A 10,968-nucleotide genomic window follows, 5' to 3' on the forward strand; every position below is an offset into this window, starting at 1 on the left:
TCCTCCTGGCCCCTCTCAGAGGGAAGGCATCCAAAGCACCACGTATGAAACGCCCTGTGAACTGCAGGACAACGAACTCGGAGCAGAATATGGGTTGGATGGTTTCACAGACACATATGTTTGCAACCTCCACGAGTACTTTATAATTTATAATGAACTCTCTGTCATCTTTCCAAATACACCATTCTGCCATGAAAAAAAATTCAAATTACAAGACTGTGTAAACAGTCTTTTTGTTTATTTGTCTGTATTGCAAGCTTATAGTTGCAGTAGTCCTAAAGTAGTTGAATGCTGCTCAGAGTTCATAGCTCACTGGAGGCTCACTGACTACTCCAGAGACACTTCTGTACATCCAGGTCTTTGCTGTGCAATGCATCGTGCAGCCCTACTATATGCACGTTGCTCCTCTTCAACAAATAGCTCTCCATTTTGTAAGACACTTACTTGCAAGAGTAACAAAAATTGAGTTGCTGCCAGTTCTAGTTTCATCCTTCACCATTTACTTTATGTAACAATCAAAAGTAAAAAAGAGATCACAAAGCTGAATTCTCTCATACAGAAAGTCCCCTTTTTCACACCAACTGTGTTGTGCCTACCAGCAGATGGAAAAACAGGCAAACATCAACTATAAAGGGACAAATCACCACGCTAAACACAAAAGGGAAAAGAATGTCTGAAAAATGAGCAGGGTTTTTCAGAGAAGTTTTCACCTAGAGAATTCCTTTCAATAAAGACAACAGCCAAAGATGAATAAAAAACTGAACGAGACATGAGAAGCATTTGCCCATACAGATTTGGAAAGACTGTGAGCTGCCTCATAAAATGTTTGAACAACCACATTAATATACAGTATGCACTAAGATAATCTACTGGTTTTTATTTGCCAGTTTTATATTAACATCAACAACTGTTCATTTAGATACCAAGTATTTCTTATGTCTCAAGATGTAACGAGGCAACCAACAATTTTCCATGATATGACCAAAATTCTCCTTACAATGATGTACTACTAAAACCTTTTTCTAAATGCATCCTCTTAGCCCAAATAAAACTAAAAAATTAAAATAGAAAAGGAGCGATTCAGAAACCTCCCCTCGTAACTTTTCTTCTCCAAAAAAGCCGCACATCTGTTTTCACAGCTGGAAATAATTCAACCATTGGTAACCAGAGAAAAGCTTCAGCATGTTAAAATGCTCTAGCCAGAAACTGGCGGTCCAAAGGCAGATACTATGCCAGCACAATCTGAGCAGCTGTTAGGACAACCTTTATTTATACTGAAAGGGCACAAGACATCCTGACGCTATTGCTACTACAACAGCACATCTTAGCAGAAACACCCTGCTGGCTGGAGTCGGGCAGTGCAAGAGAACAACGCGCATGTTACCCATCAAGCAGATTATGGCTCTCTGGGAACAGCGATGTGCAATCGTTCACTCTCTACCCACTTTTCTACAGCAGACTCCACAAGGCTCAAGCTTCTGAAAAAAAAAAATCCTTTGTAAATAATTTTTAATACAACTGTTATTATGAGTGTCAGAAAAAAATCAATTAACGACGCTGCCCTAACTCTTTAGAAAAATAGGATTTAGATAAATAGAAAAAGATTATGTCAGTTCTTTTACGGTATTATTTTTATTCTGAAAGTGACATCAAAGAGCCACAAGCCTCTCCCCTTTTTTTTCCCCTTCTTCTGGCTTTGACATCACACGAAGAAAAAAGTATTCCTTTCCCTGTTCCTTGCATAGCTGGAGCATCCAAGCCTCTGCCTGCTGTTATCATTTCCTACCCTCGAATATGAATTATTTTAATCCTCCAGCAATTAACAGTCTCTTGGATGAAAATAAAGAAGGCTAGAAGTGCAACCTCACTTTTGTTTTCCTCCTTTATTTGGTCAGTAGTTCATTTACTCATTGCTGTAAACAACTTAAGCACTGAAGTGTGTGTGTGTCCTACTTATATTTTTTTTTTTTATTTTAAATACCTCTGCATGTTTTCAACTTTTTTTGTTTGTTTGCTTGTTTTTTAAATCTTGCTTACACTCCAGAAGGAGTTTCCTATCCTTAAGCATCTTTCATGCACAGCTTTCTGTCACTGTACAAAATCTCACGTTTTAATGCACTACTACTCATTCCACTACAAGATCTTCCTAGGAAAGGAAAAGGAATCATCTTTTATTTGCAAATCCATTTAATAAAGAAAGAAACTGAACTGGCAGTAAACAGTACTATAAACATTGCTGGGTTTCCTTGATCTCTTCATTGCTTTCTTGTTCCCACTGCTATAATTACCATCAATACTTCTAATGTACTGCAGGTACACTAAGTGCTTAACAAACAAGAGGGAAGCAAGGTTTTCTGACCTGAAGATATAGCTGTGTAAGCCCCAATCCAACACACCACACACATTTTAAGCAGTTCTTTGGACTACAAGCTTTTACTGTTCAGAAATCAAGTGGTCTGCTGCGTCAAGGCCTAAGCAAACCATGAGCATATAGAGGTGGCAGGCAGATACAGTGAGAAGCTTCATGAATAAAAAGTCAAAGTCCAGCAGGTACTTCAAGTCATGTGCAATCTGACTCTTAAAGAGAAAAAAATAGAAAGGAAGAAAGAAAGAAAGAAATGGTTGAAGTGGGCTGTATAGTTGGAGTGAGGTTTTACAATCCAAATACACCTCTGAGATTGTAAACTATTGGGTCCAGGGGCCCTGTGACAACAGGGTGTGTTTTTGGAGCCACGCACACATTTCTAAAACCAAGTACCAGCAGCCCCTCAGGAATGACTGCTACAATAGATGCCCATTCCAAGCTTCAGCAAGACTAAAAGCCACACTGCAAATACACAGAGTCATATCCTAACATTCCCATCCTTCCCAGTCCAAGGGAGTGTTTGGGAGGGGAAGAAGGGGTGGGGAAGAGTTTTGGTAAAAACTTCCCATCAGCATTCTGGTCTCAGAAAAAGGCTTTAATGCTGAACACTGTATCCTGAACTGCAAGTTACATTAGTTCCATTTTATCAGCCTTTTTTTCCTCCATAATTGCTTTACCTATAATGTTTTAGAGTGAAGAAAAAGACCTGTATAGTCTTTTTTTTTTTCTTCTAACTATTAAAAGGATTAAAAAAACTACTGTTTATCTGGCCTACAGACTAAAGAATGCAGCAGAGTGATGACTGGTTTTTCCTCAGCTTGTTCCCTAGCTGTCCATGCACAAAATAAATGTACTCATTTTTAATGATTAGATAATAATGGCATTCAAAAGAGAAAAGCTTAAGCAATCTTCTCTACTGGTTCACCATCTCTCAGTAAAAGGGTGAAGCGTGGGGATGGCAAAAATTGAAAAACAAAAACAAAAAAAAGCAGTGCTGCTGAGAATCAACCCAGACAACCATGAAATCTGGCATCATTTATTAACAGAAAGAGTCCTCATAGCATAGCAAACATGGAAAAGCTAAATTACCTGAAGGCCTTAAAAAGGATCAACAGGAAGTCGCAACATCTGAAGCATTAAACACTGCAAAATATGGACTTTGAATTGTGCATATTTTTTTAAGTAGTTGCAAGATGAGGAGTGGCTGAGAAAAGTCAATACAGGGCGGTCAACCAGGGGGTATATGGCACACAAGATGGTATTACCAAGGAACATTTTGGAAAAAATGCTGGTGAACCCAAGTAGAAATGTGATGTGCTTTGCTGACTACTGCAGTGTCTCCTTCGTACTGCTCTTATTCCTTCCCACAGCCAGGACCCAGACCATCAGTCCCAAAGCAGCAGAAAAACCTCACATCACCTTTGGTAGGCTTAGGATGCCACTTCAAACACATAGTCTTCCCTTCTCTCTGCTACAATTTGAATCTCAATCTTTTCATCCCAGAATGCTGTAAAGCAATTTCTACATCACCAGTGCCATCTGTGGCCCACTCTCCCCTTCTGGAAGATTCATACAGGTGAACACCCACGATGAAATCTTGGAACAAAGACTAGAGAAGCGATCTGCAGTTTTAAAAGTGCAGATATTTTGTGGCATGTATTTTGTGAGTGGGACACTTAAACCCTCTATAAACAATTACTAAATTGTCAATGGAATTCAATAAATGTTGTTTTAAAAAAACCTAATTATTTGTTACAATAACCAGCTACTATTGCCATTTTGTATCTGAAGGTTTGTAAACTACTTCCATTTGAGAAGTAATTGATTCCATTTTTATCATTTGCTCAAGTTTATGTGGTTGTTCACATCCAAAGAGATGATAACATCTATTTGCAGCAAATTATACATTATAATTCCTCATTCAAAAGCTGTAATGGAAAACAAAATGCTAATTTATGCTGTAAACGGAAGTACAGAATCATAATCACTCATTGTTAACATTAGGAACTAAATTGCACTTGCAAATAATAAAATGGGTTAAAAATGTGGAGGGCTTTTGTGAGCCAAAGTACCAGTGCCACTTACTCGCTCATGTGTTATATTACAAGCAATCAAATGAACCTTTTCTCTCCATGCCAACACAAACTACCCCTTTTTGAGGGAAAGAATAATGGCCTTGTGATTGCGAGGTAAGGATGCATGTCGGGCGCCCATCCTACCCTTGAGCTTCTCAGCTAGCTTCCCAAACATGGGCCTTCCTGTGCTCCCAGTGAGGTAAGCTGCACCGTGCCCAGGGACTGCCCACACCAGCAAGCGATGCAGAATCACGAGCAGCTCAACAGCTGCTGCAGAGGAGGCAACATGGACACTACGCTTCACATCACACACACCTGAGAGCTAGGTTTGCTTACCTTAGCAACGGCCCCATCTCACCAGTTTAACATTTATTTTGTACGTCAAACGGTGTTAGAAGTGCTCCCTGGAGTACAACTCCCAGCTCAGTTCTATCCAAAAGGAATTCCACTCATCTACTGACAGACCCATCCATAACGTAACCCAAGGCACTGCAGTCAGGATGTGCAGGTTGCAGCACGCTCCTGCTCCCGAGTGAGGGGCTGGTGTCAGCACATCTCTTGCACTGCAGATCCCCAGGAGCTCGCTCAATTTCTCCTCCCAGATTAGGACCACCATGTCACAAATGCTATATCCAGACCACGAGCCACTCCGTTATCAATCTCTTTTCAGCTGAATTTTACCTTTGGAGCAGACACGGTAACTGCCATTTGTGGAGAACACAGAGCCTAAGGCAAAAAAAATGTTGTGGAAGTATTGGCTTTCCTTCCTTTTTAGCAATTTTACAGTCCTATAGGTTTCAAACGTACAAGAAGATTTGCTCACACAGCAAACAGACACATCAGAGGAAATAAAAAACCACCAGCACATTAGGACTGTGCACCTGCTCTTCCACATTTCATTAAGTCTCCACACCTAAACGTACATCAGGTTCTCTCCTCTGTGCATCCGTTGTGCTGGTATCCCTCAGTGATACCTTCTGGTCATAGCGAGACAAACTGGATTGCAAGCATCCACATTGCCTCAGGAAAAACACACTAAAAAAGCCATTAACTTTTGGTAAGTCAGGTCAGATGATTATAATCTAAATGATAAATGCCAGATAATAGGTTCAAAAACGTGTATATTTTTAAATAAGCTGCCATTTGTCAACAAGCCTCTCCCAGCTTACATTATACAGCTCAAATCCCAGCAAAACAGTTTGCTTGCCAGCTTTTCTTCAGATACTAGTATTAGGAAATACAATTATGTTATCAAAAAAAAAAAAAAAAAAAAAAAAAAAGAAAGAAAGAAAATTGCTTTTAGGTGACCAAAAGAAAGTTCCCCTGCTTCACGCAGTAAATCATTTTACTGTTGCCCTTTTATATTTAATACCCTTCTGCAGTCCACATTTATCTCTACACTAGCAAAGTGTACTCATTGATTTCCTATGGTCTCTCTGGAAGAAGGTTCTGCTTCCCTGATGATGAGTACAAAGGGTGGATGACCCCGTTCTCATTCCAATGCAAACCCTGCACTTTTACATTTCTGCTTAGACCACATGAACATCTGACCAGCTCAGAACTCCCTGCCCTCTTCCTACAGAATATGTTGCCAGAACTACTGACATTTTCTCCCCCATGGAACTATTTTTCAGAATCCTGTCTTATGAATATAGCACTAAAATGCATTTGTTCATCACAGACATAATCGTACCTCAAGATTTACACCTGAGATTTTCTTCTGAAGGAAAACAAAAAAAAAAAAAAGAAAAAGCCTAAAAAATCATTTTGCCCATATGTTGCATGTTATCTTGCTCCACTGCACCACTATTTACCTGTTTTTGCTCTCAGGCAGAAGAGAATTACCTGCACCCAGTTCAAACTGTGCTTTCCTGCCAGGTAAGACAGCCATCAGAACGTACTGTTTGTACATCCAGACTGCAGATGGTTTTATTAAGCAACAACCAAAACAACAACACGGGAAGCGGACAGAAGACGTGTTCTGAAATCTGCTCTCTGAAATGCTATGCAGTGGTGATCCCAATCTTTGCAAATACACGGCACCATTCATCACTGATTGACATGTTTTAATATTCATGTACCGAATGACAGATTCATGCATTACCCTCTGACAGAAATAAGTTTTAATTTTTTAAGTTTGTTTCTTTTTTTTATTATCGGCACCTGAGTTATTTAAGCCCAAACTAGCTTCTTTCTCAGTATCCCATTGCTTACCCTTTGTTGAGAAGCTCAGTCCCTTCAGTTTCACTTTCAGTTTCACTCTGTCCCATTTCCCCACTCTGTGCACCAGCACACATCGCCCCCTGGAGTCAGGGAAAATTTCAAACCCAGGAATAACTTTTTAATCGCCAAGTCTGCTCTGTGAATACTGAACCAGCAAAGAAAGAGCAGCAGTACTAACTTAGTTCTGAGTCTTTGGAATTTGCAGAAACGTTACACGTTGCCCTAAAATACAGCTGAAATGGAGTGACTGTTTTATTCCGCTGTCTTTCAAAGCCAAACAAAATACAGCAATGGGAGTCTTCTCCCATTTAAGAAGGTCTACAAAAATCTGAGCCAGTTGTTTCCAATAGAGCATCTCTCATTCAACATCCATGTGTGTATATACACGCTATATGTCACATAAGTGCAGTGTACTAGCACAAACACATATTTTTTCACACCTGCACAAACTCCCAGTTCTGTTATCCGAAGAAAAAAAATAATAATCCAGAAATTGTAAAACATTGTAAAAAAATATGTCCAAAAGTCTCATTGGTTACAGGCCAAAACTGACATGGAACCACTTGACTTTCTCTAGTTAGAAGATGAAAATGTGTACAAGCAACGTACATTGAGAAAGCATCCCCAAAAATAGTGGCTGAATGCTCTAATCCCATTGGGGTGCTTCTGTTTTCAGGCATGGAAAGACAAAAAGATAAGCCACAAAGCCAGCTCTCACATTCATCCTTCACCAGCTTACCTACAAAGCACATTCCATACAGTGTATCACACAAAGCACAGCCCCTTCTGAGGACGCAGCACAAAGCAATGGTGCCAGCTAACAAGCCCTCCGTGCACAGGGCAGGGAAAGCTCTGAAATACTGGCACTCATTCGGTAGCACGCTCTCATTTTACTTCTATACTGCAGGGATTTTCTTGAGGCCGAATTAAAATAAGCATCCAGATTTATGCCTTAGTCACACAATTTCATTCCTCAACAATTACATTTCAAATGATTCTCAAGCGCTTCCCAACCATATAGATTCAGTAATACAACAGCGTAGACAGTTCTGGACGGGAGAGCGAAAAATAATTAATACAAATATGCTGTCAGTTCAGCAAGGAAAGATAGGTCGTGCCCAAGAATATAACTACTGCTCTTCCGAGGCCAAACACCCCCCTCTACAGTGCTTAGAAATATCTGTCCCTATGACCGCTAATGAAGAGACAGACAGGGAGAGATTTTCAGCGAGTCAGAAGCCAGACTCCTGAAGTTGGTGGTGAAGAAATATAAAACAAAGAGCAAGAAGTAGCATCTCTACTGACAGCCTAAACTGCAGATCACAGGATGATTCAATAGGAAATCTGCTGGACATTCCTTCGGCTCAGGTTTACACAGGTTGGCAAAGACAACACAGGCAGAGCTGTGCCACCACAATTCAGCTTTCAGGATTTACATCTGTGAGTTTGCCTAGCCTGGAATCTATCACGTTGGTTATGTGCCTCCACCAAAATAGCCATAAAAAAGATACCACGCTTGAGGGTCTCGGCTAACGCTTATGGAATTTTCTCCAGAAATGTAAAGAGGTCATATTTGTAACTATTAGAGAGCCTGATTTTCCAGAAGACTATCTCAGAAATTGATTCAATACAGACTTCATCAAGCTTCTAGACACAATTTTTCTCATGCGAGCTTCTCTGTGATGCGCTTTTGAATTTAGTATGCAAATGGGGAAAGTTCCTTCCAAGGACATTACCAACAAATCACTCACGTAGCGTTGTGCTTAAAAATGAGCTGCAATCATGCATCAAAATATACCAGTTGGAACTGATCGCTGAACCCTGCAGAACTGTGGAGCCAACATCCCGCCTGCTTTCAGAGCCGTCGGATGCCATGCGATGCTTCTGGAAGAAATCTCTGCTCTCTCTAACCTTATGGGTTCCGTTATTAAGTCCTGCTCTGATTTCTTGTCCTCTCACTAAAGCACACCCTGAGACACCAGGAAAAGACCCTGTGTAAGTGATGGCCAGACTGCTGTCACACAAAGGATCCTTTTACCTTGTACTACGTGTTGAGAGAGCATCGTATCGATCTAGGAATAAAACCTATTTTTCCAGTAGTCAACCCATCTCATCTCAGCACTTTGTTTCAAAGTTTCTCCGTTTGCTGCTTTGTTTTAAAAGGAGTACACGAAACAAATTCTACTCCGGCAACGTTGCTATATTTAGCAAGAAGAAACGGTTTGCAAGCTTTTTTCTTTTTGGATGCAGCTCAGGTAAAACAAACAAACGTGAACATGGCTGACTGTCAGCTTTAAGCCAAGCCTGCCTTCGTAAGTGTTAAAACTTGAGAGGAAATCTATTTGCAGCAAAATCTCACATTCATTTTGATTTCATATTCAGACTAACATGTGCTGCTAATCCTCAGCTGGTGAGTCTGACTGATGTAAATGCGAGCGTAATATGGGAAGGATGAAAATAGAAAGGAGCCTTGAGCACCAGAAAGAATATGTGCCTTAAAAATCCTTCTCATCTTCATCCCGAAAGTGGCGCGAGCTCCTCCGCTCCCGTGTAACGATCACACCTCCTCCTTCTGAACTCCTCTCCTAATCATGCATATTTAATTCAACTTTGTCTATGTATCCTACGGTGTACACAGCCCTTCTATAAATAGACCCTTCGCATCCCAGATCACCTCCCCGCCTTCCCCTCAGTCACAGCTCAGCGCCGGCACTAAGATCGAGCCGCTCCGGGTCTGCCGGCACTTCTCTGCCTTTCACTGTGCCACGGGCTCGCTCTCCCACAAGGACCCAAGGAGCCTCCTAACAACGCCACGCTCCTACGGAACTGTGTTTCGCTACGGAACGAAACTAACTTTAGACGAGGGAACTGGTTTAAACCTGATTTTATTGTCTGCGTTCCCAACCGTTTCCCTCCTCCGGTGGCTTCAAAGGAGCTCGGTGTGACGCCTCCTTTGTAGCGGCGCAGCCCCCCCGTCCCCGCTGCTCGCATTACCGCGGTACCGGGGCGCGCACCGCCCGCCCGCCCGGCACAGCCCAACTCCTCCGGGCACGGTCCAACTCCCGGGGCCGGGACCGACCGCCCGTCACAACTTCGCGGGGCTCCGGCGGGCGGCGAGGCGCCGCGTTACGTGCCACGAGGCGGCCGCGCCAAAAGCGGCACCGGGAGCCCCGCCGGCTGCCGGCGGAGCGGCGCGCTCCTCGCGGCCCGCTCGCGGAGGCGGGAACGGCAGCGCGCTGCCTCAGCGCCGGCCGCGCGGCGTAACCCGCGGCGGCTCGTTGGGGCATCGCGCCTCCCGGAGAGCGGGGCCGCGCGCTCTCCCAAGCCCGGCAGAGAGAAGCGGAGCCCCGGCCCCGCGCCGCCGCCCCGTCCACTCAACTTTTCCGCTCGCTCCCCCCCACCCCGCCGGTGCCGGGACCCCTCCGCGCGCGGCGCGGCGCTGTAGACTTGCACCGAGCGAGCGCCGGGGGCAGCAGACCACGGCGGCTGTTTAATTACCGCTGCTCCGAAGCCGCTCGGCACGGCTCGCTGCCCCTCGGGCTCGGCGCCCGGCCCTCCCCCCCGCCGCCCGGCCCGGCGTGTGCCCCGCGCTGCACAGTCATCAAAGTTCGGTGCGCGGGGACGAGGCGGGAGCGCCCGGCAGCGGAGCGGCGGCAGCGCCCAACTCCTTCGTCCGGCCCGAAAGGAGCCCCGGGAGGGCACCCGCGGCCGCGCGGAGAAGAAGGGGGCCCCCTCGCCCCGCAGCTCGGCGAGGAGTTCCCCCGCTCGCCCGAGCCGCGCCGGGCAGCGCGGCTCTCCCCATCCTGTGGGGCCGCCGGGCACGCGTGGCACAAAACGGGGCTGCTCCCAACCGCCCGCCGCGAGCCGAGCGCTCGGCTCACCTGGTTGTAGGAGGTCTCCCAGGAGGCGGTGTAGTTGTAAAAGAAGGAGGAGAAGAACGCGTCTTCCGACAGCCCGCAGCCGGCCATCCTCCGGGCGCACCGCTCGCCGGGCGGGCACGCAGCAGCCGGTGCACGCGAACTCTCGCCGCCTCTTCGCGCGGTCGCCGGTGCCGGTGCTGCCGCCGCAGAGCGCGCTTCGCCCTGGCGGCAGCCGAGGGACGGGAGCGGACGGGAGCGGGAGGCGGCGAACGCGGCCGGAGGAGCCGAGGGCAGCGCCGGGTGTGCGTGTGTGTGTGCGCGGCAGTGTAGAAGCACTGAGCGCCGCGTCACGTGTGCGCGCTCGCTCCGCCGCCGCCGCCGCCGGGCGCGGGCTGCGCTACGGCCGCCGGCACCGCGCCGCGCAGCCCCGCCATCCCCTCCGCCC

At 45.5% G+C, this 10,968-nt stretch overlaps 1 protein-coding gene across 1 annotated transcript in view; it reads right to left on the reverse strand.

Annotated features, from left to right (window-relative positions):
• PPARGC1A (PPARG coactivator 1 alpha) overlaps positions 1-10,568 on the reverse strand; it is a 343,375-nt gene extending 332,807 nt beyond the window's left edge. Inside the window, exon 1 of the mRNA XM_042811869.1 lies at positions 10,545-10,568. The gene's annotated coding sequence lies outside the window, so the exon portion shown is untranslated. The remainder of the gene's footprint in view (positions 1-10,544) is intronic.
• Positions 10,569-10,968: the final 400 nt, after the last annotated feature.

Source organism: Centrocercus urophasianus, unplaced genomic scaffold (genome assembly GCF_019232065.1).
Source record: "Centrocercus urophasianus isolate 14NV4802_14NV808 unplaced genomic scaffold, USGS_Curo_1.0 seq_13, whole genome shotgun sequence".
Lineage (NCBI taxonomy): Eukaryota > Metazoa > Chordata > Aves > Galliformes > Phasianidae > Centrocercus > Centrocercus urophasianus.